Raw genomic sequence first — 27,129 nt, 5'->3', positions numbered from 1 at the left:
CTCACTTCCTTTTTTTTTTTAAGATTTTATGTATGTATGTATGTATGTATGTATGTGAGAGAGAGAGCGCGCATACACACATGAGCAGGGCAGGAGGGCCAGAGGGAGAGGGAGAGGCAGACTCCCTGATGAGCAGGGAGCAGGACAAGGGTCTCATCCCAGGACCCCAAGATCATGACCTGAGCCGAAGGCAGACGCTTAACCGACTGAGCCACCCAGGCGCCCCAGTACTTACTTCTACTTCACCATTCTGATGTCCATTTCTTCATCTATGAAGTAGGAAGAATATCACCTACTTGAAGGGATAGAATGAAGTTTAAATATTCAAAGTTGACCACAGGTGTCTGGTATATATAACCAGCCATCAGTACATTTGATTTTATATTCTCAGCATCTCCTGGGTCCTTTGCTTTCCTATTCTGTCCTTTTAGGACACTGGCCCTGGGTCGTTGCTGTCCTCCCCCATCCATATCCTTGATCAGTGAGGGTCCCAAGCTCCAGACCTGTCTTGAGTTCCCACCCGTGACCGTGTCCTCTGAACTCTGAGGATGACTTAGCTAAGGCACCAGTGCAGTACCGAATACATGTCTTGAGCACCTTTGTGCCAGGTAAGGTCCCAGATGCAGAAGTGACACAACATGCACAGGGAGTTTATGATCTACTGGCGGGGGTGGGGGGGGGTAACGGAAGAGGCAGGGAGACAGATGAAGGCAAGACAATTCAAAGAAGAAAAGGGTTATATATCTCTGGGGAAATTCAGGAAAGCCTTAGAGGAAGCGGCATTTCACCCGGACCTTAAAGAGCCAAGGGGCTGTTTCCAGAGTTGTGTGTTTTCCACAAAACTTAACACCAAAATGTTCCTGATCCTCTGACAGAAAGTAAGATAAACTGAGAAAATGCAGCCTATTGCATGCCCCTCTAGGAGATTCACAATTCACAGGAGGGAGGCTCTGACAAGTCCCGAAGTACGGAACCCTATTTAAGTGTGTTTAATCCTGTATCCCAAATTTGTTTGCCCACTAGTTCTCTGTCCCTTTCCCCCTGGAGGCTATCTGTAGCATTTTAAGGAATGTATTTGAAAAAAACAAGAGGTCACTGTTACCCTTTTAAAGTTGTATGTTTGCACTTGAACAAGACCTCTCCTAGATAATATTTTAACATCAGATTTTTTTAAACAATGTAATCAGCAATTTAAAAAATTCTCCTGGTACGTGGTCCAAAAGGAAAAGTAATGGGAGACTTTGCAGAAGTAGCTGTCGGGACAGAACAAACCGCCTCCTTTAGTGAAGACCACAAGCCTTTCTATCTAGGGAGGGAGGGAAAGAACCCATCTCTGCTGGAGTCCTTCTATGGTAGGATGTTTATACTCATATATGGGCCCCCCTCCCTCTCCAACATGCTGACTGGGTGAAAAAACACCAGACTTAAAAGCAAAGGGAATGGCGTTGCATAACGAGCCAACTAGGGATGTTTCCCTCCTTAATATTTACCAAACAGTAGTGCCTGCAAGGGACCAGGAGGAAGGGGGCATAGTACGCTTGTCTGTCGCCACCCTGGAGGCGCAGGGCTCAATTCTCCACTCTGTGAGTTAACCAATGTTTACTGGGAGTGAGGCACTGTGCTCAGGACACAGAGAAACAAGACATAGTCCTGCTCCCAAGCAGACAATTCTATAATAAGAGATGGGTGCGAAATGCCAGTGAAACACAAAGGCAGGCACTCCTTAACTCTGCCTGGGCTTCAGGTCAAAAGAGAGGAGTGTTAAAAATAAGAAGATTCCTCTTAGTTCTCAAAAGATTGGAAAGGAGCTTTCCTGGCAAATCTATCTATCTATCTATCTATCTATCTATCTATCTATCTATCTATCTATCTACCTACCTACCTACCTACCTACCTACCTACCTACCTACCAATAGGGTTCTAGGTTTGAGTCAAATCAGGTAGGATAGAGCAAATCTGGAAAAAAAAAAAAAAGGAGCAGCTGATCTTCCTGAGAAAGTAGCATGCTGAACAGCTGCATCTAATTTCACTTGCTCCTGAAACCCTACAAAAATCCAGTAGAGACTTTTTTGTCTGAATAACAAAACTGTTCAAGTTCAGGGAAAGAGAAGATAATGGTGTCAAATTTTGGAAGTTTGGGAAACAGACGAACAAGTAGTAACTGACCGCAGATGAAAGAAATCTGAATCCTAAAACAGAGGCAGGAAAAGCTGAGTGTGCAGCTGCTGGGAACCACGGAGTCCTTACCTGGCCCAGGACTGGCAGTAATCGCGTGTCCTAGAGCAGCAGGGCAGGATGTGATGAAGAAGAAAACAGGGAGAGCTGCTTGAACAGAAGTTAAATCCCTAGATCCTTCTCCTCACTGACAGAACTCTGGAGGCTTAGATGCTAGGGAGCATAAAACAGAAATGCCCAGTATTGCTTTTAAAATAATCTGGGGAAAGGGGGTAGGAGAACACGGATGAAACAAAAATATCCATGAAGCGACCACTGGTGAACCTGGGTGATAGGAAAATGAGGATTCGTTGCACTATCCTCTCTACTTTGTAATCTTTGGAATTTTCCATAATAAAAAGTAAGAATGGCTCTGGTCCAGGAGTACCCAGTATGGTTAACGGGGAATATAAAAAAGACAAAGGCACTATGTCTGGTGAAGGTGAAGTACAACAGTTTCCTAGGCCCTCTCCTCTAGAGACTTCCCTCCTCCCCCTCCCAGCAAAGAGATGGGAAGACTCCTAAACCTGAAGATGCTGCCTCAGGGGTTTCCAACAAACAGCCCACCCCCATCACACCTCAGTGAGGCCCCCAGTTAATGATCTCCAGCCCATACTCAGTTTCCTGACAGCTTTTTGGTTTTCTTGACAGCTTCATAAAGATATAACTCACATACTCAATTCACCCTTTTTAAAGTGTACAATTCAATGGTTTTTAGTATATTCACAGAGCTGTACAACCATCACCACTGGAATGGTTTATTAAAATACTAAACTTTATTAAGATAAACTCACTCAATTCACTCTTTTAAAATGTACAATTCAGTGGTGTTTAGTATAGTCACAGAGTTCTATAACCACCACCATGATCAATTTTAGAACATTTTTATCACCCCAAAGAAAGCATTACCCATTAGCAGTCACTCCATCCATATTCTCCCCAGGCAACCACTAATCTATTTTCTGTCTTTACAGATTTGCCTATCCTGGAAATTTCATATAAATGATATCACATATTCTGTGGTATTTTGTGAGTGGCTTCCTTCATTTACCACTCAAGGTCTTAACAGTTGGTTTTGTTTTTTGTTTTTTTAACCTACCCTCTCCCTACCCCCACCCTTAATTAGACCACACAGCCAAGGATCACATTCAGAGTGACATCATGGGAAAGCCTCTAATGAAGATACAGACCACAGCAAACACACACACACACACACAAACAGCTTGAAGGAAATAGATACTATATGAGGCAGGGAGCAGGGCAGGAGGGAAATACCATTAATACTCTCACAAAAATGAAATAAAATTATAGCCATGAAATGAAAATAGAATGCTATATAAAGGAAACACCAACAGGACAAAAAAAGAGCTCTTGGAAATTGACAACTTAGTAGCAGAAATTTAAAAACAAAAACAGAAACTAAAAAAACCTCAATAAGAGGATTGAAAGATTTTTTTTTTATTTAACAGAGATAGAGAGCGTAAGTAGGCAGAGCAGCAGACAGAGGGAGAGGGAGAAGCAGGCTCTCTGCCAAGCAGGGAGCCCAATGCGGGCCTCGATCCCAGGACCCTGGGATCATGACCCAAGCCAAAGGCAGTCGCTTAACTGACTGAGCCACCCAGGCGCCCCAAGGATTGAAAGATTAAGTTGAGAAAATCTTCTGTAGAGTAGAATCACAAGACAAAGATATGGAAATCAGCAGAAGTTAAGAATATTCTAGAGGACCAGTATAGAAAGTCCAATATCTGAATAAAAGAAATCCCCAAGGGGGCACCTGGGTGGCTCAGTCGGCTAAGCAGCAACTCTTGGTTTCTGCTCAGGTCATGATCTCACGGGTTATGAGATAGAGCCCCTCATTAGGCTCCTTGCTCAGCAGGGAGTCTGCTTTAAGATTCTCTCCCCCACTTGCACATGTGTGCACACACTCTAAAAATAAATCTTTAAAAAAAAATAAAATTCCCAAGAAAGAAGAGAAAAAAAGAAAAAAATTGTAATATAATTTGATAAAACTTTGGAGAACTAAGGCATGCAGGTTGCCAGATTCAAAGGGTCCCACACACTAAACACAGTGTGAAATTTCTGTGAAATTTCAGAAAACCACAGACAAAGAAAAGATTATATAAGCTGTCAGAAAGGAGAAAAATCAAACAAACAGGCTATATTCAAAGAATGAGAAATTAACACATTTCCAACTTCTCACCATAATCAATAAAAACAAGACAATGAAGCAATACTTTCAAAATTTTGAGGGAAAATGACTTCTAACCAAACTATGTATCAAGTGTGAGAAGAGAACAAAAATATTTTCAGATATACGAGATCTCAGAAATTCACATTCCATTCACCTAAGAAGTTCTTGAAGGATATCTTTCACCAAGTGGTATACAAGAAACAGAGGACTAGTAGAGACCATCAGTGGAGGACCCCAAAATGACTACCACCATACTGGAAGAAGTAGAGCTCAAGGGACAGACATATTGAAGACGTTCATCACTAAAAACCCTACTGCCATTAAACCCTCTTTGGTGTTGTTGATCTAAATATTTTAAATATATGATTATAAAATTTTCAAACATACTGAAAAGTAGGCCCTTGATACTCATCACCGATTCAACAAATGAACATTTTGGTCTGTTAACTTAATCTACCCCCTTTTTTCTATTTTTCCTTTGTTCAAATGTTTTATAACAAATTCCATATCATATCATTTCATTTCAATGTACTTCAGAACCCACCTCTCTATTATCCATTCTCTAACATCACAATACTATTATCATACCTAGAAAAATTAACAGCAACCCCCTGATATCAGTCCATAATAAAATTTCCCCAACATCTCAAAAATGCTTTTTTATGATTAGACTATTATGGGCTGAACTGTGTCTCCCCTGACCCCCAAATTTATATGTTGAAGCCCTAAGCCCCAGTACCTCAGAATGTGACTATAATTGGAGATAGGGCCTTTAAAAAAGGAACTAAGTTAAAATGAGGCCTTCAGGGTGGTCTCTAATCCCACATGACTGATACCCTTATAAGAAGAAAACAGATTAGGACATATAGAGAGACACTGGGGCCACATGTATACAGAGGGACAACCATGGGAAGAAGGAGGAAGAGGGAGACCATCTCTAAGCCAAAGAGAGAGACCTCAGGGAAAATCTACCTGCCAGCACCTTGATCTTGGACTTCCAGCCTCCAGCACAATGAGAAAATTAATTTCTGGGGTATATGGGCAGTTCACTTGGTTAAGCGTCCAACTCTTGATTTCAGCTCAGGTCATAATCTCAGGGTCATGAGATCAAGCCCTAAGTCGGGCTACGTGCTGGGCATAGAACCTGCTTAAGATTCTCTCTCTCTCTCTCCTTCTGCCCTCTCCCCAGCTTGTGCTCTCTCTTTCTCCTAATCCCTGTCTCCCTAAAAAAAAAAAAATTAAAATCTAAAAAATTTAAAATAAATTTCTGTTAAATATGTGGTATTTTGTTATTAGCAAACTAATACAGAGAGTATCTGAACCAAAAAAAGATTCATACATAATGCTGATTATAATTTTTAAGTTACATTATTTTTTTTCATGCCACTGACTTGTTGCAAAAGCCAACTCAGTCGTCCAACAATCTGCATTTATCTGTTTGCTTCCTTGGAGTGTCGTGTAATTTCTTCCATCTTTCCAATAAATCAAAGTTAGCTTTAAGGGCTTGATTAGATTTAGGGGTAAGAAAATTCCATAGATAGTAACTGCATACTCTCTTTTTAACTTGCCAAAGAATGATAGGTAAACTTGGTCCAGACTCTTTTCTGACTCTATTTGTCTTGACCTTGTGCTAATGAACACTCAATCATCCCTTCCATGCTGGCTGTGTGGGTTAGCTGATGGCATTCACTTCATCCCACAGAGGAGTTCTGCTCAGACCTACTCCCTGACAGCTGGAGAAATGAGAGGTAGAGAAGACAGAATAGTCCATTCTCCGTGACCACACCCTACCAGATATTCAGTGCCTGACCCATCAGATGCCCTAATAATGGGGGGCTTTAAATTTCCTAGGATCCACTTACAACCCTGCCCAATGACTTCCCCATTAGGACCTTTTGTAACCTCTAGGGAAGCTAAAGCCAGACTATGAACCCAAATGAGCTGATTTTTAAACCTAGTAGTGGCACTACTGCCCTTTCCTCACAAAGCTTGCTAGATTTGTACTTGCTCCTTATTTTAAAAAAACTAACTAATAAACAGTTTAGTAATATAAACATGTGTGGTTAATCATAAAAAAAGTAAGGAAATGATCAACACAAAAGTCAGGATAAACACTGACTCTGGCAAGGAGAGAAGGGGACATGATTTGGGGGTAGAAGATACAAAAGCAGCATTTGAGGGACCAATAATATTCAATTTTATAAGTTGAATGGTGGATGCACAATTCTCATTTTATTGTTCTTCTTCAAGCTGTAAGTCCACTTTAGAACACTTTTTGGTATACATGATATGTTCCATAGTGATTATTTTTTTTGTGAGTAGTCCACTCTGGCTAGAACACAGGGTTTGAAGAGTAGAGAAAAGGAGAAAAGACTAGAAATGGAGTTTACGATGAAGGCAAATGGCTGCCTCAGTGATGCTCTCTTGGGAGTCAATGGCATTTATACCCAAGATCAATTAAAACAGCCCTCTCACAATCTATTCATCAAGAATGACAGAAAAAAATCCTTTTTTGTTTCTACTAAGTTACCTAGAGATGACATATCCAATGTCGTAAGCGTCTCACTGGGAAACATAATAATATGGTTTTGATGTATTTTTCCAGTGAAAGAAGAGTCAGCTTGCCCTAGGGAACACATTTGCCTCGAATTCTTAAGTGACACAAAGCTGGGAGGGATGTAGAACAAATGTTTTAGATGACAGAACTGGGATACATCTTGGTGAGCTGGAGTGACAGGTCAAATCTAGCGCACTTTATACTAACATCTACCACTTACTGAGACCATATGATATGCCACAAGCTTTACATAATGTATCCCGCAGAAGTAAGTGGCCTGAGATCACAAAGCAAGTCAATAGCAAAGTCATCATTTGAAACCAGATTTTCAGATTCAAATTCTAATCTCAAGTGAGATTTCAACTACCAGCAATTCACTCTTAAAAAACAGAATCTTCATGGGGCGCCTGGGTGGCTCAGTGGTTAAGCGTCTGCCTTCGGCTCAGGTCATGATCCCAGTGTCCTGGGATTGAGCCCCGCATCGAGCCCCGCATCGGGCTCCCCGCTCGGCGGGAGGCTTGCTTCTGCCTCTCCCTCTCCCCCTGCTTGTGTTCCCTCTCTCACTGTGTCTCTCTCTGTCAAATAAATAAATAAAATCTTTAAAAAAAAACAAAAAACAGAATCTTCTTTACATCAGTCTGTCACTCTCAGAGAACTGCCACTCAACCCCCATCCCCTTGGGCATAAGCACCTCAGGAAAAATGATTAGATCAGACTGATGTCAGTCATTGATGTCACATTTGGGGGACCCTCTGACAGCTGCCAGGAAACTTCTATCTGCCCTGAAGAGCAAGTCTGTCATCAAGAGTAAGGTGTGAGAGGATTCTTTCTGCACCCCATTCCCAGCTTGGCTATGCCTGCTTCCCCATCTGTATTGAAGAGTTTGTAAAACTCATGATATGCAGTTGTAGACAGGGGAGCCTTATCACAAAGACTGCTGAGCAAGACCCCTGAGCCAGCCTGATCTCCACCTTCAATTTTCTCTCGTCCTCAGGGCCACTGTGATTTGCTGGGTGTGTGTAGCCAAGAAAACAGCACAACCACCTCCAGTGCACAGTCATATCCAATGAGCAATCCCGAAAGACAGCCAGAGAATTTTAATGAAAACCAGAAAACTCTTGGCCACTAAGTCCAACTGCAGTCCAGGCCCGACAGCCCTTCCCCCCCTGCAGCCTAGAATCCCTGAGCCAGTTTCACCCCAAAGAGCAGGGAGGAAAATCCATTCTGCATTCAGCAACATCTTCCAAGGCAGTCACTTTCCAGGTCATTTAGGTGAGAGGCAAGGTACATGCTGATTGCAGGAGGACCCAGGGACCCTGAGAAGCACACGGTGCAGCAGCAACACATCTGAGCCAACAGATTATGAAACAGTCTATTTAAAAAAAAAAAAAGCCTTTCCTTCTGCCAAAGCTGTCTGAACACAGCTGCATACAGGCTAGTGGGGAATCTTAACAAGCTTAAAGGGACCGTATTTCAGATACTCCATAACCAAAGGTGGAAGAAATGAGTATTGTGAGCACTTACTATGTGTCAGGCACTTTGATCTCGTGTAACCTTCACTGTGAGGTGGGAATTATAAACTGCATGTAACAGATAAAAACACTGACACAGAGAGGTTAGATAAGTTGTCCCAGGGACCTAGCTGGCAAATAGAGAATCAAGGCCCAAAGTTCAATATGGGTGAGGCTCCTCAGGAATAAACTCAAAATTCCAACCTGTCCTGCCTAATAAAGAGAACAATCATTTCTGAACATCAGCTGTGCCTGGAACTCAACTAAGATTTCTGCATGTACTATATCATCTAAACCTCACAGCGACCAGATAAGATAGAGAGTCCTTATTATCCCCATTTTAGATGGGGAAGCTAAGGCAAGAGGTCAAGTAACTCAGCCAAGGTCATGACATCGCCAGGATTTGAACCAGGTCTATCTAATTCTAGAGCCCCATGTTAGAATACTCACTCTTAACAACTGACAGGAGAATAACGTAGGTCATCGTACCGACCAAACAAGTTGCACGAAGACTTCAGCCCCCCTTCCCAGCAGGCTATCCACGTTCCAGGGTTACCTTTCAAGTCGTCCGAGCACTCCTCAGTGGAGGCACAGAGTCACTGGCTCTGGGAAGCCTGACAGTGACATCTGTACCTTCCTATGGACTGGGGGGCTCTGTTGACACTGCATGGGTGAAGGAGAAGGCTCCCAGCAATGATCCCCAGATGCCTGTGAGTACAGAAGCTGACAGCTCCTTTCTGCAGGCTCTGCTGCACCGGCCCACCCACCTCACAGCAACTCCTCCCCTCCCCAGCAGCTCACAGGCCTATTTTGTATTCTTAACAGGAGACCATGTGCCTCCTCTTAGAGCAACCATGATTTCCCAAAGGAGACGACTGTCTAGACAGAGCATCCCAATCCATCTTGACAAGAAATGGGCCACACAATGTCAGGTTTGATTGTTTAGGGTTTTGGGGTCTGTTTTCAGCACCCCAGTGAAGGCTCTGGCCCTGGCACCTCTGGGTTATCAGACTGAACATCACACAGCACAACAGCTGATATCCAGGGTTAGAACTGTCTTCCCAACCAGGCAAGCGTTACCTGAGAGAAGATACAGGCATGATACACCCAGGCTTATGGGTCATGCACTCCCAGGCACACCACAGAAACCGTTCCTAAGATGTGCCAGGTACCACTTGCAGCCAATATCTTAATTCATACAACATCCAAAGAAAATATTCACAACATTTCATGAGGTAGATAGGACTGCTTTTCTTTTTCTCTTGATAGGATTGCTTTTGTACAGATAAGGCATCTGAAGCCCAGAGAGGTAACATAATTTGCCCAAAATCACACAGGAAATGGCAACTTCAGAATTGAATCCATTTTTAATAGGACTCCAACACCCTTACACCCAGTCAATCATGAGCTATTTATTTATTCTGCAGCTATTTATTGAGCACCTTCTATGGGCACCTACTATGCCACATACAGAAAATATGGTTGCTAACATGATAACCTGTGTCCAGTCACCAAAGAACTTACGCTCTTGAGAGAGGCAGTGCAGATCTGAAGGACAGGTACAAAATAATGAGATTAGGGCCTTTGATGAGTGATCAGAGCAGGCTTCTCTGAGGAAGTGGTATTTGAGCTGAGACCTGAAAGATCAGGCAGAAGTTACAAGAAGTGGGAGGGCTGGCTGCAGGAAAAGGCTTGTCATGTCTAGAGAACATAAAGGCCACCAGGGACCAAGGCTGAATGAATAATGGGGAAGAAAGAATATTTGAGATGACGCAGGGTCTTGTTGACCACAGAAAAGAATCTCGATTTTGTTGTAAGGGCAATGAGAAATCAAAGAAGAGTTTTAATTGGGGGACTGACATGATCTGATTTGTGCTTTTGATTTTGATTTTGTTTTGTTTTTAAGTAGGCTCCACATCCAATGTGGAGCCCAAGGCAAGGCTTGAACTCACAACCCTGAGATCAAGACGTGAGCTGAGATCAAGACTCGGACACAACCCATGGAGCCACCCAGACACCCGGAATTTGTGCTTTAAAGAGATAATTCTGCTTGCTGTGTGCAAGGAAGGGGCCGGAGTTAGGAATCAGGGGAGAGATGATGGTGGATTAGACCAGGGTGATGGTAGAAGGGATGGATTTTATATTTGGAGATAGGACTGAAAAGAGTAGCTGATGGACTGTATGTAAATAGTGAGGGAACAAACCCTTAGGCTCCTAGCTTGACCAACTGGGTGGACGGTGGTACTACAAGTATAATGAGAAAGACTGAAGGAAAAGCAAAATGCTCATGAGATAGCCATGCATTTTATTCTCTTTTACACCAAGAAGAAAGAGTAGACCCAGTTGTGTTTTTTCTGGGGAAGCTTTAAATTAAAGGCTTGAAGCTGCTCAACCTGGTGAAGAGCTGCTGGGAATGAAAATGGAGAATAAACAGCAAGAACCTGAAAGGTTGATCTAAGAAACAGGGGTTCCACGTACTTCATGTGGGCATCCACTACTAAGCTGGGACCCATGGGTGGAAGGCAGACATAGGAGAAGCTCAGATGGATGTTGGATGGAGAAAGACAGTCAGAGTTGTGGAAAGGGAAAAGAGCTGCCTCCAGGTGACAATGACTTCCCTGTCACTGGAAGTGTTAAAGAATAAATCAAATGACCCCTTGGCTGGACAGTTAGCAAGAAAATTCAATAATCAGGTGGGCAAATCCTTCTAAGCCTAAAATCCTCTAACCCCTAGGATCCTGTGGTTTTAAGATACAATCTTTGTTAATCTGACCATCAGGGTTGGAGTTACCCCAATCAGGCAAAACTTCCTTGGTATGTCCTTTTAGAAGGCAAATGAGAACAACATTAGCTTATTTCAGCCACTATAAAGTGACTTCTAGTTTACTTCTAAGTGTCCTACAAGATGCTGAAAGTATAGTATATACTGGTATACTTTTGCATAGTTTTGTAAAAGGCACAAGCTATGAATCAGATATCCCAGATCTGCAATTTATTAGCTCTGTGACCTGTGGCAAGTTATTTAAATCCTCTTGAGTCTCCATTACTCTCTCTGAAAAATGGGAAGACTAATGCCTAATTCAGGATGTTTGCTGTGAGGCCCAAAGTCCACTACTGACCCATTACAGCAAGAATAATAATAACTAACATTTATCGAGTCATTGCTATATCCTAGTATGTGCTATGTGCTCTCTGTGCATTTTTTTTCACCTAATCTTTACAACAACCCAGGAGGGAGATACCATTGTTATCCCTGTTTTAAAAAGTAAAGATTTCTAGAGATTAAATAACTTGCCTAAGAGTCATATAGTTAGTAACTGCTCAACTGGAAAAAAAAGTCAACAAAAATGAAAAGAAAAAAAAAAGACAAAGAATACATATTTAGATAGATGTTTAGATATTTAAAAAATGTAACCTACTGTGGAACTTAACAATCAATTCACTGACTAGACATTTAGTAAATATTTATTGAACATATAAATGAATAACTGAATGATTAAATGATTCCAACAAACACATATTGAGTTCTAACCAGGCACAGCATTAAGAAACTACGGTTACACAGAATTTACATTCATTTCATTGAGAGGTTGCCATTAAAACCATTATCTTCCAATCATAGATAAATTCAGATTATTGATCCATAACCCATGAAGAAAGGTCCTAAGATATGTCATTCTCAGACATACCAAAAGAAGCCAGAATTACTGTTCTTTCTTTGGGAGTCCAATGTTAGAGGGGTGCTCAGAGTAGTAGCTGAAAACTAAGAGCACACAAATAGAAGCCAATGGAGGAGACAGTCTTGTAGAAAAAATGAAAAAGACTTCAATAGGAAGGAGAAATCTAAAAGAACAAAGGCTTTAAAAAAGGCTGACTTAACACCCTGGAGTTTGCTTATGAACTTCACTAGAATTGTGGGGAAAGAAACCAAGTCTCAAAGGGCATTTGGATGAATGGTTTAAAGAGGAAGAGGAGGTTGTCTTTTAAGAAGTTTGGTGATAAAAAAGAAAGAGAGAGAATAGCAGCCTCATGAAGAGGAGCAGAAGGACTACTGCTAAGGAATCAAAAGGAAAGGAGAAACCAAAGACGGATGATACATGGAAGAAACACAAGGAAGAAAAAGAAAGACCAGACCCAGGGAAGTCAAGAGGGGTGGGATGGAATGCACAGGGGAGAGGCTACCCATGGGAAAGGAGAGATCATCTTCTGTTCTGAGACAGGAATGAACGAGGAGAGACTATTGTGGATGGACACTGTGCAAATTACTCTGAATCAAGCTGGATGGATCCCCAAACCAATCAAGTTAGGGAACACCATTTTAAGCTTAAAATGATATTGATTTCCTTGGGTCACTCATAAATAAGTTGGTATACAAAAAGTCAACCATCATTTGGATATAGTTCTACACGGTTAAAAATCAGACTTATTGATGGGCACCTGGGTGGCTCAGTTGGTTAAGCGTCTGCCTTTGGCTCAGGTCATGATCCCAGGGTCCTGGGACTGAGTCCTGAATAGGGCTCCTTGCTCAGCGGGGAGTCTGCTTCTCCATCTCCCTCTGCCCCTCCTATCTGCTCATGCTCTCTCTCTCTCAAAATAAATAAATAAAAATCTTTTTAAAAAAATCAGACTTACTGAGATGTGCTTAATATTCCATTTCTTTTGGGGAGGGAGGGGCAAAGGGAGAGGAAGACAGAGAATCTTAAGCAAACTCCATGCCCAGTGTGGAGCCCAACATGGGACTCGATCTTAAGACCCTGAGATCATGACCTGAGCTGAAATCAAGAGTTGAATGCTTAACTGACTGAGCCACCCAGGTGCCCCTATATTCCATTTCTTAATCTGGGTGGTGGGTACATTGTTGTGTTCAGTTTGAAAACATCATCAAGCTATTACACTTACAAGTACACTTTTCTCTACATATATATCAATAAAAAGTTTTTATAAATTAGTTATTAACTTAGAATCACCACTCCTATACTTTTTGTCAGTTTTCAAAAGAGTAACTTAACCTCAAGAAAACTACATACTCCTTCAGACAGGCAACATTCTTTGCAATTCTTTTAGATTCATCACAGTACTAAATGCAAGGCTAGATGTGCAGTAGGTATCTAATAAATAAATGTTGATAGGGGCACCTAGGTGGCTCAGTTGGTTGAGCACCAGCTCTTGGTTTTGGCTCAGGTCATGATCTCAGGGTCATGAAATCAAGCCCTCGCATCGGGCTCTGCACTAGGCATGGAGTCTCCTTGGGATTCTCTCTCTCCCTCTGCCCGTCCCACCTCCCCTGTATGTTCATGCATGCACTCTCTCTCTCAAATAAATAAATAAAATCTTCTAAAAAAATAAATATATGTTAACATATTTGGGAGAACTTTAGCACCAGACTTAAGCAAATCTATCTCCAGGAAATGGCACCTTTATGATTGCAAAATCTGGTAGACCCCACATTAGCCAGGTGATTGCACTGAGCATCGCCAATAATGGGGATAAACTAACATTATGTGCTTCCCCTCACACAGCAATGGCAAGTATACAAAATCAGCTATTTAGAATTCTTGCCAAAAATGTTTAACCTGCATATAATCATGGAGAAATAACTAGACAAATAAGGTTGTGAGATACTCTTAAGAATCTTAAAAATATCAATTTCATAAAATATAAAAAAGGAAAATCATAGATTAAAAAGACTAAAAAACAAAGAGACTAAAGATTACATAACAACCAAATTTAATGTGTAATCCTTGATTGGATCTTTGAAGACAGATCAACAATTATATTATTAGCATTATCAAATTAACATTATTATTATTAATATTATTTGGACAACAGGGGGATGATAGATTGGTGCCTGCAATTGTTCACTCCCCCCTATCCATGCCCCTGAGTAATACGACTTTGCAGTTCCTCCCATCAAGAGCTTGTGATTTGCTTTGGCCAAAAGACTGACACAAAAGCTATGCTGTGCTAGCTCCAAGTCTAGGCCTCAAAACATTTGCACACTTCCACTCTCTCTTGCAATCTGCCTCAATGCCATGGAAGCAAGTGTGGGCTATCCTGCTGGAGGATGAGAGATCCTCTAAGGAAGAGACAAGCCATCCAAACTGAGGCCAACTTAGACCAGCCAGCCCCTAGTGGATCCAGCACCTGACTGCAGACATTGAAGAGCCCCAGCCAAAGATCAGCTGAACCTGATCCCCATTAGAAGAACCAACCAGTTGACCCACAGAATTATGAGTATTAATACATGGTGGTTGTTTTAAACCGCAAAGTTTTGACATAGTTTGTTATATAGCAAAAAAGCAACTGATTGAAGGTGAGATTTAAATATAGACTGTGTATTAGACAATATTATAGAATCAATGTTAAGTTTCCAGGGCATGATAATGCTATTGTGGTTATGAAGAAGAATGTCTGTACACTTTGGAGAGAAATACGAATATGTTTAGAAACCAAGTAACATGATGTCTTGCCCCCCCTCCAAATGTAAATCTGCCTACAGAGAGGAAAATAAAGCCTATGTGGCAAAATGTTAACAACTTATATAGATCTAAGAGTTTTTAGATGTTCTTTTCACTAATCTGCTTGTTTGAAATTTTTCAGAATAAAAAGTTAGAAAGAAAAAAACGCACACCTATCTCCAGAACATGGTGATGCTGAATGTTTATGGGGTAACACAGCACACTACCATGTACTGACAGACCCTTCTCATTCTTTTAGCTATCGTCTACCTCCTACTCCTCCTTCTGAAGGTGATCACTGCTGCTCAAGGGGGAAGTGGAGTAGATAGAAGCTGCAGTAAAGCAGAGATATGCCCTGGTATAGTTAAAAGAAACAATCATTAATAGGTAAGAAACTTAAGTGGGTTAAGTGTCTGCCTTTGGCTCAGGTCATGATCTCAGGGTCCTGGGGTGAAGTCCTGCATCTTTTTAAAAAAATCAGACTTACTGAGATGTGCTTAATATTCCATTTCTTTTGGGGAGGGAGGGGCAAAGGGAGAGGAAGACAGAGAATCTTAAGCAAACTCCATGCCCAGTGTGGAGCCCAACATGGGACTCGATCTTAAGACCCTGAGATCATGACCTGAGCTGAAATCAAGAGTTGAGGGGAGTCTGCTTCTCCTTCTCCCCCTGCCCCCCATCCCCCGCTTGTGTGCTCGTGTGCTCTCTCTCTCAAATAAATAAAATCTTTTAAAAAAAAATAAGGTAGGTATTAACAGCACGCAGTCACTAAGTGAGGTTTCTCCCTGATATAATCAGAAAAAAATTTCTGGCGGGTTGGCTGAGGCTTGAAAAGAAAAAAAGCTTTGGCAAGACACATGGGCAGGTCTTTGAATTATTTTCTGTTAGAAAACAAATATTCATGTGTTTCTCTATTTTAAGGGATTTCTCAAACGCCTACAAATGAGAAGACTATCTTCATTACATCTCTTCCCTCTGCAAAATCCCTCAAGATTCTTACCAAGATAGCCTAAATCTATTTTTTCACGACCTAATGAAAGCCTTCTTTATTTAATTTGGATCTTCCTCCAAGTGATATGCAGCAATTTTTAATGCTGTGTATTGACTTATACATACCAACCCAGGGGCCTAGGTTCAAAGGATATAGCTTTCTGAGCTGAAATCTAAGAACCTTGGCTTTCCTATGCCATACAGAGAAACCTGCTTACAATGAATGAATGAATGGCAAACAAACCCACAATGTTCCTTATATAAAGAAGTGATCTAGGTAACGAGGGCTTTCTTAGAATTACCTCTACAAATCTGTAAAAATGTCTTTGACTTCAAAACAAACAAACAAACAAACAAACAAACAAACAAAAAAACTCCAAGCAAATCCATGTATTACCATTGTCAGGTGAGAAAAACATTCAACTTCTACAAGAAGGCAAGAAAATACCACAAGCATCACAAGGTACCATACATCTAAATAGTCGGTTATTCTCATCCGTCAGACCTAAAAAATTAATGCAGCAAAGATATTTGTTTTAGACATCATTTGGATCAAAGTCAAATCCATGCCCAACTTTTCCTACAGAATCCTTCAGTTTTTTAGCCCACAAACCCCAGGATGCCTCAGACTACAGTTTGAAACTACAGTTTTTAAATCTAAATGCTTGTGCAAAAGGAAGAAGGTAACACATACAGAGAGAATCTTCCAGTTGCCTCCACAAACTTCATCAGATGCAGGGAAACCAACCAGGCTCTCCCGTCTTCAAGGGAACTTTGATGTTCAAACAGAATTCTACTGTGCACATTAATTCTCAGAACTGTTCTGTGCCACTGTAAAGACAGCTTCAGAGCAAGAGGCTTTCCTGGCCCACATCTGCATATTAACGTATACATCTGGTGAAAGGATGAGACATCCGCAGACCTGGCATGTGTCTCCTCAGCCACTGAGTTCCCATTCAGTTGTCACAGTTAAGTGGGAGTAAAGGGCTCTGAGCAGGTTAAGCACTTGAGCTTGGTACTTGAATCCTGGCTCTGCTACTTAATGACTGGGTGATTTTGGACAAATTTTACTTAATCTCTTCAAGCTTAGTTTCCTCAGCTGTAAAATGGGGATGGTAATCTTACCTATTACATTGAGTTATCGTCAGAATTAAATGAGGTAATATATATTACATGTCAAAAAACTTTCAAGAATGTTGGCTCTGATTATTATTCTCTATTATTATTTGGGTAGCTATACTAAATCTGTTACGGGCCTTTATGACTCCAAGAATCTGTGTTGACCCACACTAAGAAATTTGACATCTCTGGGCCTCATGCTCATTATCTGCCAAGTGACCTGTAAAATCCTTTCCAGCTCAAGAATATTAAAAGGCTCTATGATCGATCTTTTATGTTTTCATCTGTGTCTCAGTGCCACTGCCTAGATAAACTGGTGCAAGAGCCAGATAAACTGTCTTTATCCTTTTTCACCTTAGTTCCTTTAATCTCATAACCCACCCATGCATACATAGGATGTACATAAGGTATCCGTCCCCACAGAAAAAAATAAGCAAGTATGGAGGAAGCCATGTCTCTGTCCCCTTTCTTTAGGCTGGGTAGTGGCTTCCAAAACACAAGTGTGGGAGGTGCCATGAATAAGTGGATTTCCTTATACACCCACGGAAGCATCCCACATACTGAGGGAGGGGTGCCTTCCTGTGCTCCAAAGACACCCACTCCTGATCTCCACATGGTTCCTTCCATTCAACCATCTTATCTGCCTGAACTGATGGAGGGCTGGGATTTTGTCATGCTAATTTTACATCCTCAGTTCCAAACACAGTGCCCGGAATGTGGTAGGCACCTAATGACTTACTGAATAATTAAATTCATACTTCCCAAGGCACCTGGGTGGCTTAGTCATTAAGCATCTGCCTTCAGCTCAGGTCATGATCCCAGGGTCCTGGGATGGAGCCCCACATTGGGCTCCCTGCTCCACAGAAGGCCTGCTTCTCCCTCTCCCACTCTCCCTGCTTGTGTTCCCTCTCTCCCTGTTTCTGTAATTAAAGAAGTAAAAAATCTTAAAAAAAAAAAAAATTCATACTTCCCTCAGGACCAAAACTATATATTTGCAAAGTAAGTAGGCAATTTGAGTTGTGGGCCTGAACCTCTGGGGATCCTTTATTAAGGGTCAACAATCCAGCAGTGTCAAGAACTGGCTGTGTTCTTGCTGGTGGTGGTGGGAAGTGTTGTACAACGAGGGATTATTTCACCCCCTGGCTCTCCGTTTCCTCTCTGATTAAAAAAGGGGAGGGGAGAATGGGTTAGATCAAGGGTGGGAAAACTATGGCTCATGGGCCCAATCCTGCTTATGTCTCTCACCTCCAGTTTAAAATGGTATTTACATTTTCAAATGGTAGTAAAAAATAATAATAATATGCATCAGAGACCATATATGGCCCCCTAAACCAAATACATTTACTTTCTGGTCCTTTACAGAAAAAGCTTGCTGACTCTGGATTAGATTATCTCTAAGGTCCCTTCAAACCCAGAAATTTTAGCATTCTAACTCTACTGGTTTCCTTGAACAGTCTGATTCTGGCTCCTCGCACGGAGTATTTCCAAGACTGAAACAATACCCAAGGAACAGCAGGACCTCAATTGTTATTTGTTTAATTGAATAAATGGATCTGTAGCAGCAACCTTAGGAACTGAATCCCAAACCAGGTGGGTAAGTTGGGTCAATGTATATCAAATGACCGCCTAACAAATGCCCCCAGGGTCAACTCGCCACAGGGGAACACACAGTTCTATTGGCACTTTGGGTAACAGTGACACCTGCGATGGCCCGGAGCTCAGATAACCCGGATTAAGACTCACCTTGTTCCACCAAATAAAAAATACATTTAACCATCCCATGAACAAACTGCTTCAAACAAACAAGTTATAAAGCTGTCTAGATGTAGCTATCAGAAACACAGATCATCTGATCAGATAAGCTTAATGGTGGCGGACCCAAGAGAATAAATCCCATTCACAATAAGGCATACAGAATAATTGAGCTTTCAACATTCTGTTTCTCCTTCCCTTTTGCTGTTCATATATAATACCAAAACAATGAATTCAAACATTTATGTGAGGCAGCAAGCCAAGTAAGGTCTAGAATATATGATCCTATTAACACTAATGGAAGTTGGAGCAAGGCAAAAGAGAAAATAAAGCTCCCTGGTTCCGCTCTCAGTAACATACTTTTCCAAAATAAACAGCCAACAATTATTCTTTTAATGTTCCTTCTCCATGCACCCATAAATCACTCCTGGGCATATACCTTGTGCTGATTTCAAAGGATGGGTTTCTGGTTTTATGCTGTTGTTTTTTTAAGTACGCTCCACGCCCAGTATGGAGCCCAAGGTAGGGCCTGAACCCATGACCCTGAGATCAAGACCTCAGCCGAGATCAAGCGTTGGACCCCTAACCAACTGAGCTACCCAGGCACCCCTTGAGGGGTTTTTTTAAACCTTCCCTTTGCTCTTCCTCTTTCTGTATGCCTACAAGGAGTTCTAAAAGGAACTGGGGATGCTTTTCTGCCATCCCTCAATTAAGCACCTCTAGGATAGGCAGAGTAAACCCCAACCACGTATTTCATTGTCAGACTATTACAGGAATTACAAAGTTGATGGACAAATTCCACCCTCTCTACTTTCCTCTAAAGAAGCTACTTGGAGCTCTCTCTTTCCTCAGCTGACCTGAGAAATCGGAAGCACCCCCACCCCACACCCAAGGATGAGTGGATTCACACATCTCACTCCCACCCCCACCCCCAGGCACTATGCTCCAGACATACTGGCCTGGAAAGTTAAAAAAAAAAAATCCTGTATATCTCAATGCTCATTTCCAGGCTCTTCACAAACCAGAGGAGTGAAGAATAGTTTAAATTTAGATTCTCTTTCTGACTTTTTTTTTTGGTAAGATTTTGTCTTTAAGTAATCTTTACACCCAATGTGGGGCTTGAACTCACAACCCAGAGATCAAGAGTCATATGCTCCACCAACTGAGCCAGCCAGGCACCCCCTTTTCCTGACTCATTAAGCCACCAGAACAGTCAAACAGACACTAATCCTCTGCGGACCTCTGCATGAACCTCAAAAACAAAAACAAAAACAAAAACTCTTCACTTCCCAGAGTTGTGTTGTTTTCATGTTTTTCAACCAATAAAAATGGGTTTAACCTTCGCTGGCATCCTTGCTCCAGAGACAAGGATCCAGCACTCAGGTTATAGTGTCAGAGCTCTGGAACTGTCTAAAAAAAAAGTCCTGCAATGGCTGTTCTCTGTTCCCAGGCCCAAACAGCCTCAACTCCATTTTCTCCAAACCCCATCACTGTAAACCCTGTTGTGGGGACCCAGCATGGCTCTGAGTAACTGCATCAGCCCTTGGATGTTCCTGCTCTTCTCCCCCTGGATGTGATCCAGAGCATCCACTAGGGACTGAAAAATCATCACACCATTAAAAAGAATCCCTGGAAGGAGTCTAGGTAATTAATGTACAGAAGTGCAGGCTGCCTCCACCATAGAGTAAATCTGATATTTATTCACTTTGTCTCTAAAAAAGCCTTTGCAGACTATTCATTAATGTTTGCACAAAGAAAAGAGACCCACATGTGCCTTTTGATTGTGAAGTTTAATAGGAAGTTTGAGCAAATAGGCACTGGAAAACATGTTGGCCTACTTAGTTATTATCAGGCATATATATATATGTATATATATATGTATATATATATATATACATATATATATATGGAAAAATTGCATATTATTAATCAAAATAGATTTGCTTCCTCTTTCAACAGTGCACAATCATCTTAAACACGGTACAACCATTCTCACTCCTCAAAGCAGAATTGACCATCCCCTCTACTTTGGGGGCCCACTGTACCCTGCAATGGCCTTAATAATGGGACCTGTGATCCTTTATTTACCCTTTTGTTTGTATGACTGTCTTCCTGCACCCCACTGTTCCTACTCCCCCAGGCTCTAAGTCTCTTAAGGACAAAGACTTCATCTTCCTTCTTGAGCCCTCAATGCTCAATAGCACACAGAGCACAGCACACAGCAGGCGCTTCACAGCAACAGGATGGGAAAGGAGAATAGGCAGTAAACATTAAGAAGGCTGAAACTGAATGTTTTATTCCTTGGTGCCTGGCCTATAAATATTTTTGGAATTAATGGATGGACTGAAGAAACAAAGGAACAGCAGTACTAAGGCATGGAAGTATAGAGCTTGGCTGTAGAGTAATGAATGTCAACTTTCATCAATTCCAAAACATTTTTTCTTACATTTTGACAGGAAATTAGGATGCATTTTTACAGTGGATGCCATCTTGGCATGGTGTCATAGTTTATTTGGAACCTTATTTTTTCTTTCTTTATCAGTGGTGCATAGAACAGTCATATATGCTAGAAATGATGGTGTCTGGGGCACCTGGCTAGCTCAGTCAGAAGAGCATGCAACTCTTGATCTCGGGGTTGTGAGTGCAAGCCCCACATTGGGTGTAGAGATTACTTAAAAATAAAATCACAAAAGAAAGAAGAAAGAAAAAGAAATGATGGTTGTTACCAATTCAGGGAAATAAAAGCATTTGATGTAGCTGTAGTAAGAAGGGCTGGAAAGATGCTATAAAATTGTACTGAATTTTCCACAAGAGTAGAAACAAAAAAAGAGGATGGGCCTTTTTAGTGGCTGGGTCAATGGGGAGGTTATGTGTCTCACAAGGACTCCCCTTCTCTAAGAGCAGCCCTAGTGGGGCTCCCAGTGGTCACATCCATGCGAAATAACCCTGCCCTACTGCCCACCACTGATTGGTTCAGGGATGGTCACATGATCCAAACTTGAGCCAATCACTCTGAATTTTTTTACTGAGAGCCAGGAGGAATATAGGTCACATCTCTGCTTTAACAACAGTGAGATTTTTGTTGTTGTTGTTGTTGTTGTTTTTATTTTCTTTCTACAATAGTGAGATTTAAAGTTCAAGAGATTTCTGTGGCCATACTCCCTGCCATGTAGGAGAGAAGCAAAGGCAAAAGACAGAATTTGACATTATCTGACTGCCTGTGGGGTTCAAACTAGCTACATGGTCACCAAAAGAAAATGTCTTTTTCTTCCTGGGCAAACAGGCCATAGTCCTCAGCCTCATTTACCATTACGTGGAAGCATGCACTGAATAATAATTGGTGGAATGAGGATAGAAATAATATAAGCCTCTTCCAGACTTGGCCCATGAAAACCTCCCACATGAGATCCTTGAATTTCCCTCTCCATCTGCAGGTTAAAAGGAGAGAATTCTGACACATCTAGAGGAGAAGGGAGATGGAAGGAGCCTGTGTTCCCAAAACACAGAAAGTGGCTTAACCAGGAGAAACTATGCTGAACTGCTGTATGAACAAGAAACATACTTTGTGTTAAGCACCAAAATTTGGGGTTTGTTAGGGCAGTTACTTGCTCTAATATGTCTTGGTTCCAGCTGCACCCATCCTTCCTATGGTTATATGAAATACCCAGTATTCTTCCCATCAATTTCCTCTTTGCCCAAGCTAGTTTGAGTTAGGTTTCTTTCATTTACCAACTCAAAAGAGTTTGAGAAACATAGCCAAGAAGAATGAATTACAACCATTTGAAATGGCAAGAATATAGTGGTAAGCAACAATCCCCAAGTGTCTGAGGAATACCTAGAAAATTTCTCAGAACAAATAATCCGAACAAATTTATGACAATACACAAAAGACTCATCAGTTTCCAAGGGCTTCTAGCTCTAAACTCACAAACCACTTATAGTAAGGTACTCTCTTCCCATTCTCATTTCATTACCAGAAACATATACGAAGTTTAACAGTCCTGTTATACCTACAATCAAATATCCTTAGGAATTCTCAACCATCTGAATCCTAGCAAGTAAGACAAACCTCATTTATCATACACAACCAGCTCTGCTGTCCCAGGATTTCTTGGGAAATGGATCCACATACAGCTCTGAGAATCCAAATAATTGCTCTGGGGCGACTAGCTCTGGGTACGAGTGTACAACCCTGACCAGTTTTCAAAGATAAATATTCAAGAATCACCAAAGCTTCTAGGAGTATTTATGACTATAAGTGAAAGGATTACAAAAATAAACATGAGAATAATATCATGCATGCCTACTTGAGCAAAGAAAAGATTTGCCAGGAACTGGGGCCAGAGATGACAGAGCATGCATCCTGCTCAGTTTCCAGAAATGTCTCTCATTGAGCCAAATGTGTTTTATAACAACAAGCACTGACATCTGTTATACATTCTATGGGCTTGTTATACAGCACTTCAATACTATACATCAAGGTATTTGCCACTCACAACAACAGTATGAAGCTAGGATTGTCATCAGTCCTTCACTTAGAGCTAAGAACATAGGCTCAGACAGGTCAAGTCTCACAGCCCCAGGATTTGTGTCTTGAGCCAAGACTTGAGCTCCAATCTCTTTACCCCATATCCTTTGTCCATTTCACTGTAGTAGCCCAAACTGTGGAATACGAGGGCAGAGAAATGGCCTGCTAGAGACTTTTCCCCACTGCCATAATTCATCAACCCATTTGGAGGAACAGTTTGTTATTTGGGCAGCCATATGTGGGAACTTTCTAGGGGGTTAAAGGCCCAGGGCCAAATGCCTGGCCTGCCTCCAAAATAAACTGGGAAAATGCTCCCTGAGAAGACACTATAGCTTTTGCCCACGGGGAAACCTTGAGAGAGAGGAGGAAGGAGCCTAAAATACAAAGGGTTAATAGTGGAGACCTCTATGTGATCCTGTCAGAACTTCAGAGTTGGAGGCCTCTGAGAGCTTAGCAACAAGCTCTCTCAGGACCCAAAGACAGAATCTGGGGCAAATGACCTGAAGTTACCCTTTGTCGGAGAAAGAGAAGGGATCAAATACATAAACTGAGCTGGCCTCAATCAGCATTCTCTCAGATGACTTTTATGAGCCACTTCAAAGACACAAATTGCCAAGATCAAACACTCATATACTACCTGGGAAAGGCAAAAAAGGAGTGGGGGGATTAGTATTTTAGTAAGAGCCATTTATCTCTGGGAGCTGGCGACCCACCACTTCAGAAGGAAGACACAGGAAATTGGGAGAGCTGTCCTTTGGCATGTTGGAAAATTTTAAGAGTTGGCCACCCCTAAATATCACTACTTTCTATGCTCCAACGATGAGAGGGAAGCCCTGTACCCTGGTGCAGTTTCTCCAGAAGTAGAAAATCCAGAAACCTGAAGAAGCATGGGGTAGAAAAGGCAAAGGCCTTGATCTTAACAAACTTGGGCTTGAGCCCCTGCTCAGTCTCCTGTTAGCTATGACAAGCAAGTCAAACCTCCTTGAGCCTCAGTTTCCATATCTGTGAAGGATAAGAACACCTACCTTGTAAGACTGTGGGGAGAATAAAACAAAATTATAAACGTAAAGGGCATAGCACAATGCGTATACATATTAATTGCACAATAAATGTTAGCTCTTTTAACTTCCCTTCTTCAATTCCTTGGTATTGGAATTCTAATATTTAGTCATTCTAATTCTTAGCAATTCACCTGTCCTTAGTAGTCTTGAAAGAATTATATATGTTATCCAGTATGTTGGCCATTTCACTCGTCTCTTTGAAATATAATCATCTGACTTTAGTTGTGAACACCTCAAATAACCCTGGGCCCTTGGGACTCTTACTAGTCTAGCCCATGCTTCCTAAATTCCCTTTAAAAAAAAATTAACTCCTAGGTTTCTCTTCAACTTTATAATCTTTCTCCAATCTGAAAGAGAATCCAAACTATATCAATATTTGGCTGCACTTAACTGTTAAATTCAACTAAACTTTCCAGAAGGCTTAAAATCAAAAGGAGCTCTAAGGTCAACAAATCTTAACTGAATTTAGGGGTGCCTGGGTGGCTCAGTTGGTTAAGCGGCTGCCTTCAGCTTGGGTCATGATCCCAGGGTCCTGGGATCGAGCCCCACATCGGGCTCCCCGCTCAGCGGAGAGCCTGCTTCTCCCTCTCCCTCTGCTGGCTGCTCTGCCTACTTGTGCTCTCTATCTTTCTGTCAAGTAAATAAATAAAATCTTTAAAAAAAAAAAAGAAAGCTTAACTGAATTTAATAAATTTGTACTGTGCTTACAACCACTGGAACAACACGAAGGATGAGGTTCTTACAGTCTTCCTCATTACAATCTTCCTCGTCTTTGGGATGCTTTCCTCTCCTCTTGACATCCCCTTATCCAAGACAGGGACAGGTGCCTCTTCTCTATGCTCCAGTCTTCCGTTTATACCCCTACCAGTGCTATGACCATACTGTACAATAACCATCCATTTCATCTCCTTCACTAGCCTACAACCTCCTTTCAGGCAAGAACAGTGTTTGGCCAAACCTCAATTACCAGTCCCAGCACCCACCAGCTTGTACCTGGTATGTAATAGATACCAAATTGGTGTTGGATGGGGGATGGATAGATGGATAGATGAATGAATAAATAGGGGGTTTTGATCTGGGAGAAGCTTTAGAAATAATCTAGTCCAATACAAGGTCTTCATTTCACAGACAGGGAAGCAGAGTCTCAGAGCTGCCGGTAACTCAGCCAAGGTAGTCTCAAAAGCAGCAAGAGAATGACAAGTGGTAGCAGTCACATGCCATTTTTACTGTGAGTTCAAAGGCAGACATCACTTCACACTCACCCCCAAGAGGAGATAGTGTAGCTTCGTGGACACAGACAGCACGGGCTCCACAGGCCAAGTCTTGCTTCGGCTACCTATCAGTCATGTGACTTTGGGCAAGTTACCTCATCTCTCTGAGTCACAATTTCTGCATCTGTTAATTAGGGCTATTAATAACTTCAGAGTTGTTGGGAGTATTGCATCTGCCAACATACATAAAGTGACTAGCATAGCACGGGCACTATGTGCTAAATATATGTTGACTGAATGAATCATGAATGAGTCCCTGTCCAGCATACCACAACTTCATGAACCTGGTTTAGACTTTGCTTTTAAGTCTCTGCCCACATGGAAGGTGGCTGGGACACCCATAATTACAGAGCCATTTGGAGACTTGTTCCTTGCTAGGATTGGATCTTTAAGCAGCACCAAACCTCTATAACTGCTCACTGTTCCCTTCACCTGGGTCGCTCTTTCCACCTTCCTCATTGCCACATAAATCTGACCCATCTTCCATTGCCTAGCCAGATCTATCCTGTCTAGAAAGCCTCTCTAACTCTTAAGACTTCATCAGTCCTTCTTGTCTCACTAATTGCTTTCTACCACACAGTAGTGGGATATTATCTGTTTGCATTTTTTAAATTGTGATAAAATATACATAATATAAAATTTACAGTCTTAATCATTTTTAAGTGTAGGGTTCAGTAGTGTTAAGTATATTCACAGTGCTGTGCAGCCAATCTTCAGAACTTTTTCATTTTTCAAAACTGAAACTCTACACATATTAAATAACAACTCCCAATTTCTCCTTCCCTCTAGCCCCTAGCAACCACCATTCTACTTTCTGTCTATAAGTTTGACTATTCCAGGAACCTTATATAAGTGGAATCATAAAATATTCATCCATATGTGTCTGCTTTATTTATTTCAGGATATTGTCATCCAGATTCATCCATGTTGTAGCATGTGTTAGAATTTCCTTCCTTTTCAAGGCTGAATAATGTTCTACTATATGTACATACCACATTGGGCTTATCTGTGCATCTGTTGATGGACATTTGGGTTCCTTCTACCCTTTGGCTATTGTGAATAATGTTGTTATGAACATGGATATATATAGGGATGAACATGTTTTATCTCCTCTACTTGAATGTGAACTTCTTAATGACAAAGCCTAGGTTTCAATCTTCTGTGGGTGGCTAATACATGATGGGCACTCAATAAATACCCATCACTTAAGACAGAATTCTGCTCCAAAGATGAAGCGAAAAAGTAATCATCTTCCACAAAAAATCTGCAAAATGGCAAATCACACAGCAGAAAAGCACAGGCTCTGCAGTAAGACTGCCCTGATTTCTGGCCCTGGATCTGCTTCTTACTAGTCATATAATCTTAGGCATGTTACTTCAGCTCTCAGAGCTTCGGATTCCTCATGTGGTTTTGCCACAACTAAATGCTATAACTTATGGAAAGCAGTAGAACAGCACTTGGCAGATCATAAAAAATG

The 27,129-nt window shown here is 41.5% G+C and overlaps 1 protein-coding gene across 3 annotated transcripts in view; it reads right to left on the bottom strand.

Moving 5' to 3' along the window:
- Positions 1-27,129, bottom strand: part of RAB30 (RAB30, member RAS oncogene family) — a 76,406-nt gene that overhangs the window by 31,856 nt on the left and 17,421 nt on the right. Inside the window, exon 1 of one of the 3 annotated variants that reach the window (XM_027580387.1) lies at positions 9,998-10,110. The exons of 1 other annotated variant lie outside the window; for it this stretch is intronic. The gene's annotated coding sequence lies outside the window, so the exon portion shown is untranslated. Of the gene's footprint in view, positions 1-9,029; positions 9,162-9,997; positions 10,111-27,129 lie in introns of those variants that run through there. One more of the 3 variants, XM_027580385.1, reaches the window with a different exon arrangement.

Source organism: Zalophus californianus, chromosome 11, assembly GCF_009762305.2.
Source record: "Zalophus californianus isolate mZalCal1 chromosome 11, mZalCal1.pri.v2, whole genome shotgun sequence".
NCBI lineage: Eukaryota > Metazoa > Chordata > Mammalia > Carnivora > Otariidae > Zalophus > Zalophus californianus.
This window is presented reverse-complemented; position numbering and strand designations above follow the sequence as displayed.